This window comes from Gastrolobium bilobum, unplaced genomic scaffold, assembly GCF_033153095.1.
Source record: "Gastrolobium bilobum isolate Gb01-03AN ecotype WA unplaced genomic scaffold, APGP_CSIRO_Gbil_v1 utg2361, whole genome shotgun sequence".
Classification (NCBI taxonomy): domain Eukaryota; kingdom Viridiplantae; phylum Streptophyta; class Magnoliopsida; order Fabales; family Fabaceae; genus Gastrolobium; species Gastrolobium bilobum.
Window position 1 is genome coordinate 250636 of NW_026898473.1, and position 13458 is coordinate 264093.

General features: G+C 29.4%; 1 long non-coding RNA gene across 1 annotated transcript; it reads left to right on the forward strand.

Moving 5' to 3' along the window:
* The first annotated feature begins 11038 nt into the window (after positions 1 to 11038).
* Positions 11039 to 13458, forward strand: LOC133316536 (uncharacterized). The gene is made up of 4 exons (XR_009752223.1): positions 11039 to 11420; positions 11503 to 11615; positions 12550 to 12618; positions 13326 to 13458. It is a non-coding gene; the product is annotated as an uncharacterized LOC133316536 (long non-coding RNA).

Consider the following 13458-nt stretch of genomic DNA (forward strand, 5'->3'; position numbering starts at 1 on the left):
TATTTATTAAAAAAGCAATATTTTAATTTTCATATTGATTTTTGAGTTAAAATCACAAATATAAATATTTATTTTGTTTTTCTTATTAATAATATTTTTTTAAATTTTTTTGGTAATACATTATATAATACAATTATTGCAAATTTGAATTATGTTTGTGAGATATAAAATATATCAAATGATATGTCATTGCGTGGATCTCAAAAAGTTATGTGAAATCAAAAAAAGAATTACCTCATTCAGATACCCGAGTCAAAAGTTATGGCTTTTCAAAGTTTTACAGTTTGTAAGTTGATTTTTTTTGCTACGTGTCAACACCAGATGATTCACGCCTAAATTAGACGTGAATGCCTTGGGAGTCACGCCTAATTTGGGTGTGAATGAGTGCAATAGATCCGTAGATAGTTTTGAAACAGCTATGTATTCGTAATTATTTATTAAAATAGTAATATTTTAATTTTTTTGCCTACTTAAATGAACATAACTTATACAAAATATGCAATAGCACCACTAGGGGTGATACTGGGCCGAGTCGGCCTACAGGGGCCTACAGCCCAGCCCATTAGTGGTCTGGCCTGGCTCGGTCTTTTTACTTGGCAGGTTGGGCTTGGGCTGATATAAAAGTTTGATTAGCTAATTGGGCCGGTATATTAAGGTACTAAGCCTGGCCCATGAGCCTCCAAGGCTGGCCCAATTGTTCACCTTCATATTTTTAGCACAGCATACAGAACTGAAAAGGCTCAAATTGTTCGTGCAGCCTTGGAATTGTATTTGCAGGGGAGAGAAGATGAAGATAAGTTTTTGGCTACTCTTGTAGTCATTATGATGTGTTTGTTGTATTCATGTAGTTATTTTAATTTACATAGTATGGATTGACTTGTTAGATCTGATGAAATATATGTTATTTAGTTTGAGCATTTTGCTTTTGACAATGACTTAAATGCAGATTGTGATGAGTTATTGTTGTGATTCATAGTTCTGTTTGGACGTTAAAATTGTCATTTTTTGTTTTAACAATAGAATTTGAGTATTTTGTGGAGTTGATTCATGATCTGCTTGGAAGTTAAAAATTAACAAGTCAAAGGGCCGAGCCATTTGTTTTTTTATAAATGGACCAAGACAGGCTAACAGTCAGACTCATACTATGTTATCGGACCGGGCCAAATTAAAATTTTTTGACATAGACTTGGACTGTATGGGACAAAGCTCGACCCAGTCCAGCCCACTTTCACCCCTAAGCACCACCATAAGGATTTCGAATTAGCAGAGCCACATGTACTTGGCGTACTTGGCGTCTGATGGTTGTTTACACTTTTTAGTTTTAATGGAAAAGAAGGATATGAAAACTCCGAAGTAAAATGTAGAATTAAATAAAAAAGTTTTAAGTTATAATTATTTAATAGAAAATAAAAAATGAGCTCTTATATTCATAAATTTATTATTTAATATCCTTTAGTTATACTTACATCCACGAACATGTAGAATTGAAGGTCCTTTATTTGAAAAGGTCTAATTTAGCACCTTGGTAGATCATATACTATTTGTATACAAAAGCAAAGACCTCATACATTATCCAAAAAAAAGAAGCAGCAAAAACCTCATATAATTTTGAATTTTATTTTTTTAAAAATATATTGGTATGGAGAAAAGGTATTTTCAATCAATTCTTTTCTATACTAATTTACGTGATATTGACGAATTAATGAAATGTTTTGTAACAATTAATAATATAAAGTCACATCTCATTCTTTACCTTTTAATTACTAATAATTCAAAGGGTAAAGAATGAAATGTGACTTTATATAAATAAATTAAGGGGTTTGCATATATCTTGTCACATGATACAAAAATGTTTTCTACACACACAACATTTTGTGGAGCCCGCACTTTTTGAAGCAAAAAAAAAAAATTACGGCACGCAAAAAGAATCTCTATAACATTACACAATCACTTTTCCTACAACATAACTCTTATAAAACCCATAAACTAATCAAGTGGTTTTTTTATAAAATTAATCAAGTACTTTAATAAAAGGGAAAAACTAATATCATATGTAACATAATATAACATTTTTTACCTGCTGATCCATTGGTTTCCGCATCAGTTTTTTATTTTATTTTGTTTTTATTACATATATGGGACCCACATTCATTTTTGTTTCAGCAGGAAAAATGGTTTTGATTCCTATTACATGATGGTAGCCTATGTAGCACCGACACTGACACGTGACACGATACGACACGACACTCCGACACATTAATTCTAAAAAATGTTAAATTTCGACACGTTAGGACACGTTTTGATATTAAATAATATATTTAATTTATGTAGTATATATTATCTTTAATATTCAATAATTTAACAAAAAAAATGAATCTAAACTTATAATATTCATAAATTTTGCAAAGAAACATAAGATATTCCAAATATTTATATTAAACTCAATAAAATGATAATCGTAATCTAACGAATCTAATAGTTGGAACTAAAAACTCAACACAATTTAACCTTTGAACCGTTTTTTGAATTTCAATAACGCGTCTTGGAGTGTCGGGGAGTATCGGAGTGTCCGAGAGTGTCGGGAAGTGTCGGACACGACATGTCAGGGTTTTTGAAGTGTCGGTGCTTCATAGATGGTAGCTTTACCCTTAATAAAATACGATAATTTGTTTCTTTTTTTAGAAAACAAATGGAATCAATTTATTTGTCTTGGATTATTTCTAATAACAATTTGCATATATAATATATATAACGCCAGTTTTTTAAAACCCTACATTAGATATTTATATAATATAATGGAACACAGCTTGCAGCAAACTATAAACGACAAGATTTCAACTTGTGAGTGCAATTATTAGATCTTAAAATAATTAAAAGAAATTAATGTTTCTCACGTTATAGGAGATAAATTTATTTGCTATATATATATATATATATAAAAGTATGTGGTGTGGGATTCATGTGAGCGTAAGTGAGGAGAAGAGATAGAAAGATAAAATAAGAGTCCCACATATTTTTATATATGTAGATATAGAAAATAAATTTATCTCCTATAATTTAAACAACAATAAACCCTTAAAAAAGTGCATGCAGAACAACGCTCTTTGTCAATGGACAAGTTCAATTTGAAAACTCTCCATATTTTAAGTCTTTTACATATGAGAAATATTACTCTCATGTTACACGAGAGTAGTTCTCTTATGTTATAGAGAGAATCCAAGTGAAGCCCACCAATAAAAAGCAAAAAAAAAAGTGTAATTTTCGAAGTGAGAGAGAACATGAGATAACTAAGTGAGAGAGCATGAGATAACTATCTCATGTAAAATGAAAGTAATATTTTTCTTTGCATGTAGTGATTGACATGTATATGTACATATATCACACTTTCAGTTGCGTAGTGTTATTCAAATTTGTCCTTCCTTCCAAAGAATACCATCAAACGATATTCTCTTTCTTTTTTTCCTTTTAGAAATTGCTTGAACTGTGAATGGTGATTGCGTGCGCCCACAAAATTTATATGCAAAATTCTGTGATATCCTTTTGTCAATCTATCAGATATTCTTTTACACTTCTCGTTGGTAAACAAATAAATAAATTAAAATAAAATTATAAGAATAAAACTTGTCTAAATTCAAAGCCAGAACAAATCACAAACCTCAATGAATGTTTATAATGATACATATAATCCACCACAATCTACCACCGGTTTTTATGTCAACATACTTTTGTTGTAAACAAATCATTAAGGCAAAAACTCATTAAATAAGAAACACTAATATGTTAACACCCAAAAGTCATAGTATCAGCAAAAAAAAAAAAGATTGGATTAAATTTTTTTAAGGACCAAAAAAAATATCGTCTGAACGGGATTTGAATGCAACTTAATCAAATAAGCATGTATAAGTCATATTTTTTGCTTACATTGCAACAAATGCATATGAACAAAATAAAAGCAACTACACTAATCTTTGAGATAAACTTTCATTTATTGCAATCACATTTAAAAAATAATAATAAATAATTATTATTTGCAAGGATTTGTGTAGTTAGTATTTGGAATATTACAAATTTGTATTTACAAAAATAAAAATCAGATTTAGGAATTTAATTATAAAAGAAGAAGGATGAAATTTTAATGTAATTATAAAAATGTGTTTGTGGGTCGGCCCTCCGGGCCGAGTCCAGTTTGCCACCTCTAACTATCAGCATGTAAAAGGTTTTTATATTTATCCACAAAAAAAGATTTTTATAGTTGCGTCTAGGTTTTTATATTTTATCTCAGAGATGAACTTTCATTTACTACAATCAGATTTATAAAATAATAATAAATAATTATATTTTTTGCAAGAATTTGTGTCGTTAGTCTTTGAAATTTCACAAATTTATATTTACAAAAATTGAAATTAGATTTACTAATTTAATTATTAAAGAAGAAGGATAAAATTTCAGTTGAATTATAAAAATATATTAGCGGGCCGGCCCTCCGGGCCGAGCCCAGTTTTCCACTTATAACTGTCAGCATTTTATATAAATAATTTTTTTTTGCAAGGATTAATGTCGTTAGTCTTTGAAATTTCACAAATTTGTATTTACAAAAATTGAAATCAGATTTAGTAATTTAATTATAAAAGAAGAAAAATAAAATTTCAATTGAATTATAGAAATATATTGGTGGGCCGACCCTCTAGGCCGAGCCCAGCTTTTCACCTCTAACTGTCAGCATTTTATGTAAATAATTATTTTTTGCAAGTATTTGTATTAATTACACTCTTGCAATAAAAAAATGAAAGTTTAATTTCTTTCTTATGTACTAAATTAAATTTTTCATTTTTATAGTTCTTAAATTTTAATAATTTTTTTTTACAGAATGACAGATGTCATTTTTTATTTAAATTTAAAATTTAAAACTTTTTATATTAATTATACATATTTTTTATATAATTTTTTCCTTTTTTAATTTATGATTTTTATATATTTTTTTAATTGGTTATACATGTATATTTAAAAAAAATTTATTTTAAATATTTTTTTAAAAAAATACATGTATATTATTTTAATTGGTTATACATGTATATTTAAAAAATTTATTTTAAATATTTTTTTAAAAAAATACATGTATATTATTTTAATTGGTTATACATGTATATTTAAAATTTTTATGTTAACATTTTAATTTATTTTTAGTAAAGTGTAAATTATGCCATTTCTTATTTTTTCTTTTAAATTTGAAATTTTAAATAATTTTTATCGACTATAAATGAATTTTTATAATTTTAAATATTTTATTGTTTAATCTATAATTTTGTATTAAATTCAAATTTATTATATATATCTTTTTTCACTGCATAAATATTAAATGCTGAACTCTTTTCCCACATATCAAGTTCACATAATTTTTTATTTAATTTATTTCCAAATTTCGAATTTATTTTACAATATAAATAATTTTGTTATTTTACAAATTTTTTTAATGTTTTTGTTTTTTTATGCAGCATTAATAGGGCTAACAATTATCCATGCAAAAAATAGTGAGATATACAACAAAAGAAAAGTAGAGGTCTTTTTACTCATAATATACAACAAAAGAAAAGTAGTGGGACATTAAATGAGTTGTCTCCCACACAAAATTTTCTAAAAGTTTTCCCATCATTACAAAGTTAAAAATTCAAATCCAAAATTCAAATTTAAACATAAAATCAAAATTTAGAAGAGTTGAAATCCAAAATTTGAAATCAATTCAGAATTCGAAATTCAAAAGAGTGAGCAATTCCAATGCAGAAAGCATTTAAAAGAGCTGAGTAATTCCAATGTACAAACCAGTGGGACATTGAATGAGTTGTCTGCCACCATAAATGATTAACTTTATTTTTCATTGATTTTTTATTTCGATTTTTAAAAGAAATTATTGTTTATTTAATTTTTTATTTCCAAATCCTTTTCCACCATTACAATTTGAAATTTAAAGTTGAAATCCAAAATTTGAAATCAATTTAGAATTCGAATTTCAAAAGAGTGAGCAATTCCAATATAGAAAGCATTTAAAAGAGCTGATTAATTTCAATGTACAAATAAGTGGGACATTGAATGAGTTGTCTGCCACTATAAATGACTAACTTAGTTTTCTATTGATTTTTTATTTAGATTTAAAAAAAAAATATTATTTATTTAATTTTTTTATTTCCAAATCCTTTCCCAACATTACAATTTGAAATTTAAAATTGAAATCCAAAATTTGAAATCCATTCAGAATTCGAATTTCAAAAGAGTGAGGAAATACACAGAAGAATTAGCATTAAAAATCTTGTTCCTCTATGATTTCAACTTTTAAGGAATGAGAAGAAAATCAAAATGGAGAGTAAATGCGCATTTCCCCTTTTATTTCATTTGATAGCGGCTATCTCCTAATAACTTTTGGGAAGAACACTATCTTCGTGTGTGTGTGTGTGTCATATATATATATATATATATTCTATTAATTAATATGATAAATATTATTATTAATAAGTCAAGTTAGGCTATATACGTATACATTTGGTCTTAGCCAATTTCTCTATCGCTTTTTATTTTTCGTATCCTCTTCAAATTTTGAGCGAAATATTTTGAATTATCTCTTCGGCTTTTGCACAATAATCCCCTATTTCTATTTTCATATTAATTGTTATCTTTTCATTGCTAGCTTTATTCATTCATTAACATCATTTCCTAGGCTATGCGTGTATCGTTGTAAAAGGATGCAATTATTACAATACGCATACTTCCTTCCATGCGTTGTTTAGTGCGTGTGCTTATAATAAATAGATTATATTTTCCATAGAAATAATGGTATCGTAAACTTCACGGAATTATTACATTATCTTTTATTTTTATTTTGTAGAAAAATTAAAAGATGGCCTTTCAATTTACGATTGAGAAAATAGTGGGAGTTACTAATGCAAATTGATCATGAAAACGGTATACTTCAACAAATCTATGATTTATTACTGATATCATTATATTTTATGAGAATCTAAATAATTTTTAAGTAAATTATGCATTTTATAAATTTTTAGTCTAAATATTTATAGGCTTAATGTGTCTAAAGTGAATGTAGATAAGTTATCTACATTCGCTCCCAAAACGACGTCGTTTTGAGTTGAAAAATTAAAAAATTATAATAAAAAAGACTATTATAACCAAAAAATAAATTACAATTACAAAAATACCTTGATTTTTGCCTCAAAACGACGTCGTTTTGGACTCACTGTAGATAAGTTATCTACATTGACTGTAGAAAAAGTGAACCCATATTTATATGTGCTAATAGAGGGAAATTTTTAAAAGTAGAGAAATTATCCCATGATTATTTATAGAAGTTTCAATTCAAGGTGGCCTTCTTTTTCATCAAGCAAATGTCAAATCAGCTATGATCAAATTAAAGTGTTGCCAAGTTGGCTTTAATTATTTATTTTTTAATTTTTTTATGTTTGAATATTTTTACACTTCACTGTTATTTTTTTTCCCATTTTGCGTGGTTTAAATCACCATAAATATCAAATACAAATATTTAATGACAAATATCTTTTTGTGATGCAAGAGGTGGATGGTCATTCATTTTTTATTGATTAAATTTTAATAATTTATTTTTTACAGAATCATATATGTAAATTTTTAATATTTTATTAAAATTTAAATTTTGAATTCTTTTATATTAATTATACATATTTTTTATAAAGTAAGTTTTTTCTCTTTTAATTTAAAATTTTATATTTTTTAAATTGGTTATACATATAAATTAAAAACGTTTATATTACTTTTTTGTAAGAAAATACTCATACGAATTTTTTTTTTGAATTATATTTTAAGTTAAAATTTTAATTTATTTTCTTTTAAAGTATAAATATGTCATTTCTTATTTTTTCATTTAATTTCCAAATTTAAATTATTTTGTATCAACTATATTTAAATTTTTATAATTTTAAACATTTTTTTGTTTAATCTATAATTTTCTCTTTTAAATTTTAATTGTGTTTTGGTGAGAAATTGATTGATTAATAAATGGCACTTAATGGTGTGTTGTTATGTCTGATTCTTTAATCAGTCTTTTAAAATTCCTTTCACGGTGTGATTTATGACATTTACAGAGAATTTTAAGTTACCATTCCTTTTATTATTACTTAAAGTTGGTGATTGTCAAAAAAAATTCGATTATTTAATCAGTCTTTTTTTTTGGTAATCAATCAGTCTTTTAATAATCTTATGGATGTTGATGTTGGGCTTTTACAAAAATTAAATGATATTTATTAGGCTTGACGTTTTCAATGCAAAAAGTTGTGATTTTGTTCATGCAACACAATCCCAAGATTCATAATAATTGTATTTTAATAAAAATCATTTATGTTTTCAGTTTCAACAAAAATTGAAAAAGCTTGAAAACTTTTAACTTCTTCTGATATTTAAATCACGAATAAACAACTGAAACGCGGAGCGTTATATACTAGACAACAATTGAAATTTTATCTTATCTTACATCGTTTAAGTGCAACCTTTATATTTATATTCCTTCCAACAAATGGCTTTACAACAACATCAACAAATTCCAATATTTAGATTATAACAAATTCAAACATCATGCACCATAACATAACATCACACAAATTAAAAATATTCAAGAACAACTTCAACGATTAATTTCTAAATATAGTTCAACAACAACAAAAAATAATAATCCCAAATTGTCATCACAGACATTCTTAAATTATCAAGCATGAAGAAAATATATCCACAACTCGCAGAATACAAAAAATATCCCCAGGAAGCCTTAAAAAATTCTTGCAACTTTTGCAGTAGCATTGCGAAGATCGACAAACCCTTTCTTCCATCCTGGCACGTTTGTAGAAGAAGGACCCTCGATGCAGATAAATTTTAAACTCTTCACCCGTTGACATTTTATTCCATTGATTACCATTCAATTTTTGTATCGGGTAGCAAAAAAACGTAGGAAAGCACTACGTAGCATTGAGGGCGTTTACTACGTAAATAACTAATCACAGTAGTATGAAACCTTCAGCCCTGAAAAACGAAAAAAAGAGAATTAGTATACAAAAAATGAAAACTAATTCATAGAAACTTCCTTCTAAAGTAAACAAAAATAATAATAATATAACATTAGCTACACATATGAACGAAGAAAAAAAATGTAGGCAAGAACCACACAGCATGAAATACAACGAAACTTTCTGCCCTACAAAACGAAAAAAAGAGAATTAGTATACAAAAAATGAAACTAATTCATAGCAACTTGTTTATAAAGTAAACAAAAATAATAATAATATAAAATTAGCTACACATATGAACGAAGAAAAATAAATGTAGGCAAGAACCACACAACATGAAATACGACGAAACCTTTCGTCCTACAAAACGAAAAAAAAGAGAATTAGTATACAAAAAATAGAACACGAATTCATAGCAACTTGTTTATAAGGTAAACAAAAATAATAATCATACAACATCCGCTACACATTCGAACGAAGGAAAATAAGCGTAGGCAAGAACCACACATCAATGATTAAAATTCCAACAATTGTACAACTCAACAAATATTATCTCATTTCAACAGAAACCATAGGGGACTAAAAGACAAAATATTTCAACATAGTGGGTCTAAGTAATAAGTTTAAAATCACAGGGGGTCAGATGATAAATCCGGGTTTTTTGGTTAAATGGTAATTTATCAAACAATAGCTAATGTGTGGTATTCTTTGATTTGTTTTTAAGTTTTTCAAATGTGGTACTCTTAAATAAAAAGAAATCTAAGGTAACACACCATTACTTAGCAATATAAGTAAGATGTTCACCATAAGAACAATATGAAATGTCATTAGTAAAACGAAACATTAAGAACTAAAATAAAAAGCAACAACGATCAAAGAAATTTTTTTAGAAAAATATTAACAACGATCAATGAATTGCTACTGTTCTTCGAAATATAAACAAGGATCACAAAATAGTGGTAAAGCAATGGAACAGTGAACCAGCAGCTGACCAGCCCCAAAACCCACGTAGGATCAATATTATGGCCTAGGGTTTGGTGCAAACAAGCCTATATAGCCACTTAAAAATTAAACACACAGTATTAATGTTAATTTCTACGCTTAGCATTTTAATCCCAACCTCAGGATTCTTAACCTACTCAATTTTACAAGATTTATCATATTTTTATTATAATTTTCGGAGTACCTTTCCGGTACGCGCTTTTCCATAGCCAGTATCAGTTCTGGCACCAGTTCTCATTATTTTAACTTGAAACTCGTTTTACAAGTACTATATATTATTCTAGTAATATTCATGCACTTATAATAATTTTCTGGGATACTTTATCGGTACGCATTTATAGCGAGTAGCAGAACCGGTATCTGCATTTTCCCTCAGAAAAGCGACTTTTAACATAATTACTGACTTACTATAATTATTTACGCCTCATGTAACACCCCGTAAAAATTAGGAACTCACATAAATTGTACTTAGCAATGTGGAAGTACGCTTGAATTCGAATTATACGTATATCTAAGGTGGATTTAATTTAAATCATGAAGAAATTATGTTAATTATAATTATGTGTGAGCATGTGTTTCAAGAAATTGGAATTCATGGGATTAATTGTAGGTACAAATAGCTAAAAATCCTAGTTGTTACCTAGTGGGTATAAAATATAGAATAGCTATTACTATATGAAGTGAGATAAATGAACCCTTAGGAAATTAATTTAAGGAACCAATGGGCCTCAAAGGAATTGGGCCAAGGACCATAATGGAAACCAAGTAGCCCAAACCTCATTTTCTCCTTACATTTTCCTTCATGCGCATAATATAGAAAAAGTTCTGATTTCATGTTTTGTTATCCAAACCAAATCAGCCTATACATGTTAACAAAAGTGTCAACCAAAATCTCCAACCCTCTTTGCATGTGTGACACATAGGCCATGAGGACATCTTGAATCGTCCCTCTTGTTCGGCCAAGCTCCTTCCTCCGCCTAGAATTTTCCTTCCGTTAACAAAATAAAAACTGACCTCTCCTCATGCCGTGAATCAATAGGGAAGAAGAGAAAACACTCAAGCTGCATATCCCCTTCCTATCTTCACACCTCAGCCGGGTGAGCATGGCAAAGGAGAGAAATTAAATCGGACCTGGTCAATGGTTAAAGGCATAACAAATTCACTTAAGATTGGTTCTATACATGCGCGGGTCAAGGAACCCTGCCTGCATCCCTTTGTTCCATCATCCTCCCAAACCGTGAATCCATAGGGAGAGAGAGCAGAAACACTTAAGCCCATTCCCCATTCCTCCCTTGCTTCAGTCGAGTGGCAGCAATTAAGGAGCTGCAATAGAAAGCTCATTTTGCATTTTTTTTCTTTGTTGGCCGTAGACCAACTTTCATGGAGGTGAGGTATTTTTTGGTTGTCTTCTTGTTTACTTCCCTGAGTCTGTTCTAATTGAATCTTCCATTGCATGCCCTTGACCCAGCTGTGATCGACTCCTTTCTCCCTTGCATGCAATGGAACCGGTCTATTGGAGCATAGGAAGAAGTGTTAGGGCTGTCCTTACTGGATTGTGGTTATTGGAGCGCTTGAGAACAGGTAAGTGGAGTTTCCAAATTTCCTTCTCCTCCATACACTGCTCGGCTGGAAGATAGGTTATTAAAAGCAAATTTCTGTTTGCCGTTCCCCTTAGATTGCCCAAACCGTAGACTCCTTTGCTGCACGCATGTCTTATGGCAGATTTTGGGGCTTGGAAAATTAGCCCCACCTATAGTAGGAATGTCCCATGAGTTAGATTAAAGTCTCAAGCCTTGCATGTGTCAAAAATTAATGGGAACAGCATGCTGAAAGGTATTTAAATCACCCCTCTAAGCCTTGCAAGTAGGACTGTAAAAATATCAGAATTGATGCACTGATGTTAAGGGTAAAAAACCGATTCTGAATGCTAATTAAATCCTAGATTTTTGTTGTTGTTTAACAAGTTGATACAGTAACGTGAAGTCAGAAAATTAATTGGTATATGTGTAGGAAACCGAAGGAGGTATGTTCAAACATTAATTTCATGTTTAATTGAGGTGAGTAGGATTTAATATACATGAGACCAAAACTGAAATTGTGAGCATGGGAATAGCTCCTTGTTCTATTGCGAGACTGATTCCTTGGACTAAGAAAAGTGATTAAAATCTGCATGTGCTAAGAACATTAAGGGCAGCACGTTGAAGCCCTTTATTGCTCTCTATGTTATGTAAAAATAAAATTGTTATATAAAGGAATAACTCTAGTTACCTAGTAGTGAGTAGAAAATTAATTCTGTTTATGTTGGAATTTCTCGTCGTCATTCGTTGTTAAATCAATTTGAAGTCGGAAATTTTGTTAGGGTAATTATAGGTCTTACAACCGTGAATCATAAAATTAATTTAGCCTATGAACCATAAAAGCTGATTGGGAATCAAGGATCTAGAGGAATGGAAACTTTATGTAACATCTAGGAATAATTTGAAATAAAATTCTGATTTGTTATATATTTGTTTAGGCCTACGAACTACTAAGGAAGTGGACTGATTTGGTGATACGTCTGTTTAAAAAGTTGTAAAGGTCACAGGTATGTGTTAGGCGGTATTACCTAATGTGACTATTAACTAGTGTATGAATTGTGAATTGTTGCTCACATGTGCCTTATGATTATTCTACCATAATTGATGAATTATTCTGCCTATGGAAATGTTATGATTATGGAAATTCTGTTATGGAAAGAAAGTATGGCTTGGCTGTATGATATCTCATATACATGAAATATATGTTATGGCAATGATGATATAAGCATGCACCTTGCATCATACCGCATTTGTTTTCTGTTTGTGTGTGACAACATAGCATGGCATGCATACTCCGAATTCATGTTAGCCTTGAAAATTTTGAATAGTTATATACGGGATCATGTGACTGAGCACGCATCATCTAGGCATGCCGAAGGTACCCGGCAAGAGCACCCTGGCTCTGTGCGCATAGGTTCCTTGGATATTCAATTCTGTGAGCCAAAAAGAATATCACTTGGAGTTCTGTTAACATGTGCACCTTAGTGCTATGGACATGCGTTCTGGCGTTATATACGCGCTCTGTTTAGTACTTTGGCGTTACATACGCAATATGATATATGATGAAAAGGAACTATGATGAAAATGATTTAATGTTTGAAGCGACTGTTTATAATTTTGTGCCTAGTCTAATATTGTTGCATTATTGGTTTTGTTGCCACACTACTGAGATTTTTCTCACCCCTTTGGGGCTGCTATTTTTACAAAATCGCAGGAGGACGATAGAGCATTCAAGGACTTGGAATATTTGGATATTTGTTGTACTTCTGCTGCTTGGACATACTGCTATTGCTGTTTTATTTTATGGATGACTGTATGAATTTGAGGGGTTTGTTTGACTGTTGGAC